This window comes from Littorina saxatilis, linkage group LG3 (assembly GCF_037325665.1).
Source record: "Littorina saxatilis isolate snail1 linkage group LG3, US_GU_Lsax_2.0, whole genome shotgun sequence".
NCBI lineage: Eukaryota > Metazoa > Mollusca > Gastropoda > Littorinimorpha > Littorinidae > Littorina > Littorina saxatilis.
Window position 1 is genome coordinate 48,422,043 of NC_090247.1, and position 13,701 is coordinate 48,435,743.

At 38.8% G+C, this 13,701-nt stretch overlaps 1 long non-coding RNA gene across 1 annotated transcript; it reads right to left on the reverse strand.

Moving 5' to 3' along the window:
* Positions 1–10,625: 10,625 nt before the first annotated feature.
* On the reverse strand, positions 10,626–13,385 carry LOC138962517 (uncharacterized). Its single transcript, XR_011454537.1, has 3 exons — positions 12,761–13,385; positions 12,040–12,215; positions 10,626–11,274 (listed from the first exon to the last, which is right to left on the reverse strand). It is a non-coding gene; the product is annotated as an uncharacterized lncRNA (long non-coding RNA).
* Positions 13,386–13,701: the final 316 nt, after the last annotated feature.

Sequence of the window (13,701 nt, forward strand, 5' to 3'; positions counted from 1 at the left end):
GAAGAGCAATAACAAGGAAGTGCATTTGCTTTCACATTTATTAAACCTGGATCTGCACAAATGTTTGTGTAAAAACTTTCTTTTACATTACGAACTCTGCACACTTGTGATAAAAGAGCGTTTGAGTGTCCTATTGGCAGATACCAAAAAAGAATTAAGAGCCGATCGCTGTTTTGGAAGTTGAAAAAATATGAAGTGTTGTTTTGTCGTGCAAGTGCCAGGTCTTTGGCCGAACGACCAGGCTACAAAAACTAGTGTCGCAAAGTGCACTGAAAACAAAATGAGAGACAGAGAGACACACACACACACATACACACACATAATACACATGCGTTATTGAAAGGGAAAGAAGTGAAGTTAAAACAAGTCGCGTAAGGCGAAATAAATTATGACTACATTTAGTCAATCTGTCGAACTCACAGAATGAAACTGAACGCACTGCATGTTTTCAACAAGACAATATCAGTATCGTCAGTCCCCCGCACGTGTAAAACGCAGTGACATTGACAAGCCAGTATAGCGTAGTAGCGGTAGCGGTAGCAGGATAGCGTGCTTTTTTCTGTATCTCTATTCTTTTTAACTTTCTGAGCTTGTTTTAAATCCAAACATAACATATCTATATATGTTTTTGGAATCAGGCACTGACAAGGAACAAGATGAAATTGTTTTCAATTCGAGTTCTGAAATTTTGATTTTAATTCAAATTGTCATATTTTGAAATTTTTTAGCTTGTGTAAGAAGACATGAATGTTAAGTATTTGGAAAGAGGAGCTGTGTGTTTTAAAGCAGGGTCACGATGTTTGAAATTTGATCAAAATCAATTAAAGACAGGAAAACAGCGCTTCCGGTGTCTAATGACCGTTTCTATGACTCACTGATTGCATATAGCAACTTTTGTGTGTGTTTGTTTTTGTCTCTTTGAAAGAACAGAACACATCCTTTAAAATCAAAAGAGTCTTCTTAAATCTTCGTGTTTTGTTGGCATAACAGAAATGTTACGGTTCGCATTAGCTCGTGGAAAAAAACCTAAGGTGAGTGGCTGTATATATTTGTTGCTCAGATGCCAGACATCCTGTTCTTAAATTTTGGTTCAGGAAAAATGTTCAGCATATATTTTTCTTTGTTTCCACTATACTATATTTACCTAAATGCGATTTTAACCGCTGCTTCGCAATCATCAACTCTCTCAGGTATTTACTTTTTGTGGAATATTGGGACATTTGACCTTTGTACGCGACCCACGTACGCAGTGTACACATGCTGTAATGTCATGAGTTAGTTACAATGTATCTAGGATTATGTGGTTCGGCCGTTTTCTTGTGTCTTAAACAATTCAGGTTTATGACGTTTTGTGGTATGATACCCGCACATGAGTAGGTTACAGAACGCATAACAACTGCGAGAAAGGCTTATTACGACACGCATTACACTCGTGTTACAGACCACATAACCACAGAAAACCATGTTGTCGAGATAAGATGAGAACTATACCCACTTTACACGCCCAAAACACGAGCAGAAAAGTGGAAGCTGACACCGAGACCGTGCATGTTGAAAAGACAAATGCTTTATTTCAGCAAGTTTTTCTTCACCATTGGAATGTGCTTTCCCCATGGCACGGAAGTTCCTCCGTCACGGGACAAATGTGGTCAATCTAGATGACTATAGTAAAACAATCTATCATTTTCAGGCCAATATGGAATGACTCAACAAAGTTAAGTGAGGGAGGGTGGGGGGGGGGGGGTTGGTACGTGAATTATTGCAAGGGTACCACTCTCAGAGAAGCCTTAGATTTGGCTGACAATAAGGAGTGAAGATGAACAGACAGAGAGCAATCAGCATCGCTTTATATCAGCTAGATATACCGCAGATGGTCGTTTAATATATTCAATTTTCAATACTGCTATTATTTTGAAGTTGCACATATGGCTTGTTCTAATTTGTTTTTCAGATTACAAGATTGTTAAGAATATGCTTTTGTTTTCTTCTGGTTTACAGATACCCGAAGGTCACGTCTTTATTATAGTTATCAAGACGTCTTGTTGTCTTTGTCAAGAAAGACAATTCCACGATGTAGTGACTATTCCATGTCTAGCTGAAGGCTTTCGGCTTGACGGCAAAGTTTTATATTGACCGTTTTGTGCTGAAAGGATGAGGTGAAGAACAAGAAATATATGTGTTGGTATTGTTCAGAAAAGTTTGAAGCATTCAAGACAACCACAGACCATGCAGTCGCATTACATACCTCCTAACCCGCATTACAATTCGCATTTTAAGGTTGAACAAAGAAACGGGAGCATTAAACTATGTAACAAAAGAATATGTCATTATTCCAAAGATGAAGAACTTGTTGCCGATGAAGATGAAACCATCACTACAGATTGCAACAGTGAGAAAACGGAAAATGGGGCCTACGAAAGCAAACATGAAGAATGAGGTTGCGGAAATGACTTATTGTCTTCTTCAGAGCTGAGACGCATCGAAGAGCGTGCACCTGTTGTTACAGAGCGTATGAAGTCGCTTGGTCATCTTTCTACTTGAGTCAGATTTCATGAGATATTGGAAGAAAATATGTTTCCTATGGACGACATATTTTGCTTTCAGCTATTTCTGGATATCTTCATGTGTTTAGGAAGTACAAACACTTTGCAGATTCGATATAGTGATGAAGTGAAGTCTTTCTGGTCTTTGGGCTTCAAGTTGTCTCGTGGCCGCTTTCTCCGATTTATGCGTGGGCCAAAGAATGCAGTACAAATGATTGATGGTTTAGCCAAGAGAGGGCTGTTTGATCCCAGACAAGCAAACCTCGATTTTGCTGTTCCTTTCCTTCAGTGTCTCCGACGCACATCAGTGCTGTCACACACAGTTGTTCAGCCAGGCATTCTTCAAGATTGCAAATTGGTTATTGCAAAGAACATATTTCTCAACAAACTATCTGTGAAGGTATAGTTAACTCGCCCTATTTTCCTCGATATTTTAAAGTTTTTTTTTTAAAGAAGTGTTAAAATCTCTGCTGACTTTTAGTTGTTTCTTTCACAACTTTGATCTTATTATATACGTGCAGTCAGGGCCCGGCTTCGCTCGGGGTATTCATTTAAACTACTGTACGGCCTCAAAAGCATTTGAAGACATGTGCTTCCCAGTCAGAGTGTCCCCATCAACTCAATTCCTGCTTTCTTGGTTTTATAAAATGAGTTATCTCCCTTTCTTTAGAAAATTTCAGATATTTGAGCAGCAGTTTTATGATCACTTTACACCCCTTGAGCATAAGGTATGATAGCATGATAAGAGTTACCTCCCTTCCATAGATAACAAAGCAACAGTTACCTCCCTTTGCACTATATAGGCGGTATTCAACAATGGAGAGGTTCATTATCCGAGAAAGAAAACAATGTATCAAGAAACTAAAACCCAGGTGCACATCTGCGCCTCCAAGGCAGTGTGCATGCACTTTATCTTGTTCCTGCCTCTTGCATTCTCTGAGGTATGGCGATCACAGACAGACAGACAGACACCCAGAAAACACTTACATCCATTCTTATACATATAAGTTACTGTCTGGCCAAACACTTGCTATGACAGCTCCTGATGCTTGATCACGACACAGCAGTACATATCAAAATGTCCTGTGTTGGCCTAATCATGAGTTTTTAATAGTTTTTTTTGTTAGACATAATGCTAATGGAAGCTAACAAGCACTCATCTAGGTATGCATTTAGTGTGATACAGTATCTAGTCTTAATACGTAAGTTTACAGTATTTAAATTGTATTAAACTACACAAAAACCAATAATATTTGGTAGTTAAGTAATAACCTATAGTTCTGCAATCTGCAACATTTGAAAACCAAAACTAAATGCTGTCTGTAACATGCAAGTTGTGCATGTTGTAACATTGTGTTTTCCAACTACATAACTTTGAATTGATCTGTATGCGTCATTTTGACACACAGCGCAACCAAAATCACAAGATGCACTAAACATAAGCTAGCCCGTGTCTCTATTACACGAAGTGTGTGTTTGGATGCATGTAATGTCAATCAGAAACAACTTTGATTGCAAGGTTTTGGTTTCTAAAAGCAAAATATTTCAAGAAGTCTTTGAATACGGGAAATGTGAGCTTTATTACAATGATCACTTCAATTCAGCAAAAACAAATATATATGAGGTACATCTTAGACACCAACTTTAGTAACATCATCTATTTTGGGAAGCTGTTAAAGTGATATTTCTAGACCTACTATCCTTCTATGTGTTGTGCGAACCGTAACTTTTGTGTTATGGCAACAAAACACGATGTAACAATTTATCTGGCGTGCTATATACCACGTCTACGTCCTACATGACTCACCTGATGTACGAGGACCATATTTCATGAAGAGTACAGACAGAAAATTGACAGCTTGGCACATTTTTGAGTTTCAATGAAATGAGAGAGAGAGAGAGAGAGAGAGAGAGAGAGAGAGAGAGAGAGAGAGAGAGAGAGAGAGAGAGAGAGAGAGAGAGAGAGAGAGAGAAATAGAGAGAGAGAGAGAGGAGGTAGGGAGGGAGGGAGGGAGGGAGGGAGGGAGAGAGAGAGAGAGAGAGAGAGAGAGAGAGAGAGAGAGAGAGAGAGAGAGAGGGGAAGTATTAGAAGTTTGTAGACAAATAGGCAAGATTAAGTTTTTTAAATATTTTTTTATTATTTTGTTTATATTTCATTGGTTTTGTTAATTACATTTGTCTTACACTAATTTAATAAAAAGGCATAACGCTGAGCCTTATTCCCCGTGCCCTTTAAGCTAACAGACTAAACCAGTATAAATCTTACAATATGTCAGCATAATCAGTTGCAACAAATACTTTATATAAAAAAAAGGTTGCTAGTTCGGAACAGTCATCAGTGGACCTGAGGGATGGATTGAGAATAGACAAAACAAAACCCCAAAAAGTCCCTTGCCGTTGGCTCGGGCATTTACAAAACTGTACACTTCGACATGTATGGTTTGAACATTATTTTGCTGACTTCGGCACGCTACCTGTCCTCAGCCGCGTTCCACTGACCCGAAAGCCAACACTCAATCATTCACTTCCGGTACCCATAGTTCATCTGTCACCAATTCATCAATCAACGCGCAACGCCGCGAGACAATCATTGTACGCCCACCTCCGAGCTGGTTTGTCACTGGTTGTCAGTTGTACTTCTGTTCAAACATCTAACAGTGTCATGACTTGTCATCATTTCATTGCTCATCAGCCTATATGGATTTCTAAGTCTTCAAAAAGTAAGGATGGAGATACGAATTATGCAAACATACAGAAGGTTCGGGAATGAATGAAAGGAAAGAAGACACAAAGAAAGACTAAAGACACAAACAAACAAACAAGCAAACAAATAATCAATTAGAAGAGTAAAAACGCCAACAACAACAAAATTGCACTTCCGGGCCTTTAAAAATTAAAGAAGACTCGCATGCTAATCCGGGGCTTCGTACTACAAATAACCTCATAACGGTATAGAGCGCAATGCTTGACCTCATATCAAGTTGATCAGCTCTCCTTTGCACCGACTTTGAAAGACATACACCGATTCTAGAACTCCCCAGAGCATCTTACACGTCTATAGACGCTCTGGGTTCTTTGGAATTTGCACAATTTCTACCAAAAAAATTGCCTCAATTTCAAACTGGCGTATAGCCTAAGTAGGTGTTATGCTATCTAAGAAGTGGAATCATTAGTTTCAGCTTATTAAACATTAAAACTATCTAACGATGGTCCCTCTTTTAAAGGCACAGTAAGCCTCCCGTAAGCCATCTCAGATACTGTCAGGCTTTTACACCCAGTACAAACACCCTTTCATTGAAACACTCACCGCTTCAGAACAGCCTAGGTGCCCTCCTTAAAGAGCGAGCAATTTTCAAAGAATTTATTTTTGCGTGGTTTATCTTACCCCTGAGCAATCGTAAACCCGTGTGATCCGGTTTTCTTTTTTATATTTAGTCAAGTTTTGACTAAATATTTTAACGTAGAGGGGGGAATCGAGACGAGGGTCGTGGTGTATGTGTGTGTGTGTGTCTGTCTGTCTGTCTGTCTGTCTGTCTGTGTAGAGCGATTCAGACTAAACTACTGGACCGATCTTTATGAAATTTGACATGAGAGTTCCTGGGTATGAAATCCCCATACGTTTTTTTCATTTTTTTGATAAATGTCTTTGATGACGTCATATCCGGCTTTTCGTGAAAGTTGAGGCGGCACTGTCACGCCCTCATTTTTCAACCAAATTGGTTGAAATTTTGGTCAAGTAATCTTTGACGAAGCCCGGGGTTCGGTATTGCATTTCAGCTTGGTGGCTTAAAAATTAATTAATGACTTTGGTCATTAAAAATCTGAAAATTGTAAAAAAAAATGAAAATTTATAAAACGATCCAAATTTACGTTTATCTTATTCTCCATCATTTGCTGATTCCAAAAACATATAAATATGTTATATTCGGATTAAAAACAAGCTCTGAAAATTAAATATATAAAAATTATTATCAAAATTAAATTGTCGAAATCAATTTAAAAACACTTTCATCTTATTCCTTGTCGGTTCCTGATTCCAAAAACATATAGATATGATATGTTTGGATTAAAAACACGCTCAGAAAGTTAAAACAAAGAGAGGTACAGAAAAGCGTGCTATCCTTCTTAGCGCAACTACTACCCCGCTCTTCTTGTCAATTTCACTGCCTTTGCCATGAGCGGTGGACAGACGATGCTACGAGTATACGGTCTTGCTGAAAAATGGCAGCTACTTGACTAAATATTGTATTTTCGCCTTACGCGACTTGTTCACATTGCAATCGTCAGTTAGTAATTTGAATGCGACTCGCTGTGAGCTTATCTGCAATAGCACGTTATTATGTACCTCTGACTATGCACGAAACAAACGGCTGTGGTTCACAAGAACTCTAGCGATGGCTTTTGACTGTTCAGAGGAACTGGCGATAGGCATAAACCGTCGTCTGCTACGAGAACCACGACCTTGCGTGACCCTGCTTCCGGGCTTTTCTTTTTTCAAACTTTCAAAACTTCGAATTGTACTGATCTTCTCTTGATGAAAAAAGAATTCTTTTATGATTTAAGAATGTTTGTGTAACAAGCTGTCAATTTATTATTTAGATTTTAAAAGTTAGGTCTTGCGCCAAAACGCACCACGGTCCGATTGTGTGAGGAGACAATCCGCAAAATTAATTCTTTAAAAATTGCTCGCTCTTTACGTAGGGCACCTAGGATGTTCCCGTTTGGTGAGCGTTCAAATGGAAGGGTGTTTGTACTGTGTGTAAAAGCCTGACAGTATCTGTGATGGTTTACGGGAGGCTTACTGTGCCTTTAATTACTTCCGAAAAAATCTGAATTTCTACACTGTCACAGAACTGTTCTCTTTTAAATTAGAGTTAATATTATCAGAAGTGCTGTCTATACTCTGTTTTTTACATTTAGTCAAGTTTTGACTAAATGTTTTAACGTAGAGGGGGAATCGAGACGAGGGTCGTGGTGTATGTGCGTGTGTCTGTGTGTGTGTCTGTGTGTCTGTGTGTGTGTGTAGAGCGATTCAGACTAAACTACTGGACCGATCTTTATGAAATTTGACATGAGAGTTCCTGGGTATGAAATCCCCGAACGTTTTTTTCATTTTTTTGATAAATGTCTTTGATGACGTCATATCCGGCTTTTCGTGAAAGTTGAGGCGGCACTGTCACGCCCTCATTTTTCAACCAAATTGGTTGAAATTTTGGTCAAGTAATCTTCGACGAAGCCCGGGGTTCGGTATTGCATTTCAGCTTGGTGGCTTAAAAATTAATTTATGACTTTGGTCATTAAAAATCGGAAAATTGTAAAAAAAAATAAAAATTTATAAAACGATCCAAATTTACGTTTATCTTATTCTCCATCATTTGCTGATTCCAAAAACATATAAATATGTTATATTCGGATTAAAAACAAGCTCTGAAAATTAAATATATAAAAATTATTATCAAAATTTTTTTTTCGAAATCAATTTAAAAACACTTTCATCTTATTCCTTGTCGGTTCCTGATTCCAAAAACATATAGATATGATATGTTTGGATTAAAAACACGCTCAGAAAGTTAAAACAAAGAGAGGTACAGAAAAGCGTGCTATCCTTCTTAGCGCAACTACTACCCCGCTCTTCTTGTCAATAGACCTTTTTCACTTAAATTTTGGCGCATGCGCTGTGAAGTTTATTGTCAGATCTACCGGAACAAAGGGGCAAAAGGAAAAATCGACAACGAGGCTTGGTGCAAAGTAAAGTGCGGAGACGACGAGACAAACTGTTGTGTTTACAACTGCAAGTGCAACAGTGGAATCAATGAAGAAAGAGAAATACGGTGGACAGAATTTGTCATTGTATGGCTTTCCGATGGGTGCAATTGCGAAGGCGCAACAGCGAAGGACGCGATGGGTGCAAGCAATCCGACGACAGGGGTTTGTCGTGCCATTGAAAAGTCTGCTCGCGTCACTTCGTGTCTGGCAATGGCACGGCTATCAACGATGCCAACTCCTTTGACTTCGTACCCACCCTTAATCTTGGATTTGAGAGAACATCAAGAACAAGTGACTCTAGCAGAAGGACAAGGTACTGGTCGGAGACGTGACTTTGTCCGCTCAGTGAAGACCGACGACAAGCAAGCGGTTTTGCTTCCACCCCCCAGTGTCAACGCTGAAAATATCATCGGATCTGGAAGAGACTCAGAGCCAAGTAAGCTTTGTTTGTTTTTATCAATTTATGATCTGCTGACTTCAAATTGTCTTCCTACATCAGTGTATAAGAAATTTAAAATGAATCGGCAGCCCAAAACGGATGCATAAGAAGGGTCACGAAACAATTGCAAGATTTTAGAAAGCAAACAAACAAGATCTAGACATATGTCGACAAGCCGCGTGCATGCAATCAACCAGAGATCTGTTGCTACAGTATCTCTGAATCAACCGACTCTTGAATCGAGAAGATTAAGGAGGTTACTTGATACAGATAGTGATGCAGTTTTCAAGACATCGATAAAGCTCATGCTGAATCATTTTTTTTATTCCCAGAAATGTACCATTGAATTGATGCAACAACAAAAATAGCACTAGATTTCTACAATTTTGATTTTGCATAGAACACTCCAAAATAATTTCCGGGGAGCATCTCCCGCACCCCTAAGTTTTTTTCAATTTCAGGAGTTATTTCCCTCAGGTATTTTCATGCTTAAATGCTGTGAGTGTGATGCATGTGTAATCTGATAACAAGATCATTGATGCTAATTATATTGCTAATGTATACATTTGATTTTGTATTTACAGAAGCAGCCATTCCTTTGCCCTCCGCATCTAGTGAGAGCTTAGGACCAGGGCCAGATCATGCCTTTGCAAAGAGGGACACGACTACATGTGAGGGTATTGTTATTGGAACACAGACTACCTCAAGTTGGCAGAGCTGCAGATGACAATTACATAACAGGCCTCTGTGATTAATCGTCTGACTGAAGATGTTTCTGGCTTGAAGAAAGACAACATGAAGGTGAAGGAGAACATACGCTCTTTTTCTGTTGATTCTCTACTGAAAAATGACACTGCAGTATGGTTTCACACATATGGTGATCTTTCGGTATGCATGTACCTACTTCGTAAAAAAAGGCAGGTCTACATTACTGGTTCACATCACTCCAAAGAGCAAGAAGCTTATTTTGTCATGTAATGGTTTATATAATTTACTCTGGTACTGTATAGAATAAAGGGCCCATTATCAATCAAATCTCTGGTCTGGTCTGAGTTTGTTTCATCAATGATTGTATGTGAGCTTACGAACATAACGATTCCCACTTTAAATAAATGCGATCAAGATAATTAGGTAGACAACATGTCAAGAGACGTTTATTCCTTATTTCTTGTTATAATTGAAGGATATTATTATGCAACATACTGCTTTGTTTTTTAAAATGGCTTCAAATTGTCTCCCTTGTTCCGACACTTTAGTACACAATTTGTGCATTCACTTGAGTTATTTCTTAAAGAAAATTATTCAAAACAGTCTTTGACATATCTACAGTTTAATTAAAAGAAAAACTGTATTTTATTTTAAGTGATAAATAAATATAGACAAATCTTGGGACTGTGCACAAACTGATCGGCTTGAACTCAAAAGTCGCAGCCAAGAATTTTCTGCAACTTTTGAGTTCAAGTCTGTCAGCTTGTGCACGGTCCCACAATCAGTTCAAAAAGAATTTTCCTTGATATAGCCTTGAAAAAAAAAAGTAAGTAACAAATTTTGTACAAACAAATTTGTTCAAGGGAGACAATTGGAATCATGTTTTTTAAAATCGGTGAATTGCATTATAATTTCCTCCAAAAAATAACAAATAACTGTGAAATGAATTGGAAAAAAAGTGCTAACATTATTACCTTGATCAGATCGATGTGTATGACAAGGAATTTCTATGTTTGCTGATTTGGTTGTCCGGTAATGACTTTCATGCACAGGGCTTCTAAATTCACTCGCTCAAACGCTCATGTCTGCACCAACATTCACACACGTCCATATTCATAAGGGATGGTGACAACACGCTCTTGAACAACAAACATGGCACAAAACGAATGAACATTTCAAACATTTCGCTATTGAATGAAATCATCAGTACATGGATATCAAATCATAAAACATCTCACAAAATACCTCCTTGCCATTCCGAAGTTGAAGAAGAATACAGTCCGGCATTACACACACTACACTTTCATCACTGAGAATCGCTGTTCACAACACATGTCCTCGGCTCTGATACGTTCTCCGAATAATACACACAAGTCATGGATGATGGTATAGTCCGTACGAAGCCGAACCACTTCTTACTATCCTCTGACACAAGTTCTTATCAGCTTCCACAATCTTCTGTCTTAACTGCAGGCATTTAAAAAATTAAACCTGAACTCACACACAGAGGTGACAGCACTACGTACCCTCCCTCGCTGTAAACAAAGTACTGATTTTACCTGTCCATATTGAAACTACATACATTTTTCACTTGACAGAACAGTTAACTGTTGCTACCAACTTAATTAACTGGTATTGGAAAAAAATATCACACCTTGAAAACCCTTGTTCAGTATATCATAACTATATACAGCCTTCAAACGGTTGGTACCTGTTGTTGAAGATCTCTTAGTCGCGCTTCCTTGCATCCGGACTTCTTGATCAAAATTGAAGCCTTGAAGAGTCGTCCGGGGAAACTTGTCTTGTCTTGAAGCATACCTGAAAATGAAATTATTTTTTTTACTTGACACTAAAGCAAATCTTATGCTGGGTACAAATGCTAAAACAAGTTGTGCCAGTCTGTCAAACATGTATAACGATACTGAACGCAGTACATTTCACAAGGACAATGCTTAGCTGAAAACCAGCATCCACGTCGAATAAGGTAAATGGCAACCCAGCATAGCGCAGTAGCAAAACTGTCCCACAGGAAATCACGCTTCCCTGTGTTTAAAACAAATCTGTTTAACTTTCTAAGCTTGTAGCCCTGAAAGTCAAAAAATTATGCACTAGCCTCTGGCTAGTGATTCTGAAAACGTACCAGCCAGAGAGCAAATTTTACGAACCAAACCAACAATTTGATTCAGCATCTTCACTCGCATTTGGCGAGTAGATGAACACTTCTACTCACCAGTTGCATGCTTCTACTAACTATGGCGAGTAAAATACTTGCCACTTTCACTGTTTCAGGGCTGGTTTGTTTTTAACCTAAACATAATGTTGTAGTTTTCCAGAAATTGCTCTACACACAAACATACACCACCGCCCTGGTCTCTTGACTAAATGTAAAATGCATAGTTTGTTGATAATGCACTTTATAAATATCACTGTTTCTCTTTCCCCAGTCTTGTAGCTGTTGTAGTTAACAAGCTCTATATTTTAACTTTGAGACTTATGTTCTGAAAAAAATAGATCACACTCTGATGTAAACCTCTAGGTAATGCAACCCTAATTTCCTTAATATTAATTATTATACACACTTACTTAACAATTTGTATGTCATCGAGAGCAGCTGGTGCAGTTTTCATGGCAGCATGCCCCTTCCACATACATTTGTAGTGTGTACAAGTTTTGTCTGCTGGCACAGTGTCGATTCCTTCAGCCATGTAGTGTGAAGCAGCAAAAAGTGTGGCGGCCACATGGTTGCAAGACTGTCCTTTCTGGGTAAAAACAACAACACACATTCAAATTCTGTTTGTGTCATCTTGATTTTCCTTAGCCTGCTAATAACAATTAACTTTATCTTTCCTAGGAATTCCTACAGAGAGCTTGTAAGCGCATGCTGTTGATATAGATATATTTTATATAGATCTATATAAAATATATACCGGCTCAGAATGGAATTTGATCTTACTGCAGTGATAACCTTCATTGACAAGAGGATTCACAAACACATGTGTACGTACACATTAAATAAAACTCCGCACTCAGGTACCTGGTATTCTATTGAACATGCCTAGCCAACATGGCATGGTCTCCTGGAGATACTGATTGAAATTACATTAACATGCTGCTCATAACTTTGTCAAAAATGACAGCTTTTGCATGCAGACATTTTCAGTAGAGAATTATGAATCTCTGTGTGTGTTTGTCACTTTGTGTGCCATGCATTATATGACTGAGTATGAAAACTGATTGTGTAAGATACCAAGTAACGCAGCCATCAAGTTAATCCCACAAAACATACAAGGCCAACAACACTTACCCAGCAATACACTCGCAGTAGGCTCCAAGTGCCTGTCCGGTCAGCGTCCCCCCACAACAGCATACACTTCGTTGCGAGTCTGCTTCATTGACGTCAGCACACTCGCTCTGAGTCTGATCACCACAGTTGCTTACTAGCTGTTGTGCCATGCAGAAAGACATTTTATGCACACAGTATGTCTATCGTTTACCCCAAGGTTTTGCATTCTTTGCGCTGGATGCGTCGTATAACTTGTCGAACGTCGACGCAGTAGTATCAGTAAGAAAGTTGATCCAGAGATCTGTAGATCTGTGGTCGATCACCTCTGCTTCGCTTATGTAGGGGAAGTTCGCCAAGTCTTTCGTCCATATACCACCAATAGCCGTTTCAAACCATACCTTCATGCATGTCCTTGACTTTTAGTTCATGATTTTGAACAAGATAATCCGTTTTCTTGCAGAATTTCTCAAAGTAATCCTCTGGCAATAGTACTTCGAGCCCCGACAGTGAAAGAGGTATTTCAGACTGCCCCTTATTTCCGGTTATCAGAGAGAGGCTGCCGTGCCCTAAAATCTGATTGGTCGAAACGCTGGGGGCAAAGGTTATACGAAAAAGGTCTATTTCACTGCCTTTGCCATGAGCGGTGGACTGACGATGCTACGAGTATACGGTCTTGCTGAAAAAGGGCAGCTACTTGACTAAATATTGTATTTTCGCCTTACGCGACTTGTTATATTTAGTCAAGTTTTGACTTAGAAATATTTTAACATCGAGGGGGAATCGAAACGAGGGTCGTGGTGTATGTGCGTGTGTGCGTGTGTGTGTGTGTGTGTGTGTGTGTGTGTAGAGCGATTCAGACTAAACTACTGGACCGATCTTTATGAAATTTGACATGAGAGTTCCTGGGTATGAAATCCCCATACGTTTTTTTCATTTTTTTGATAAATGTCTTTGATGACGTC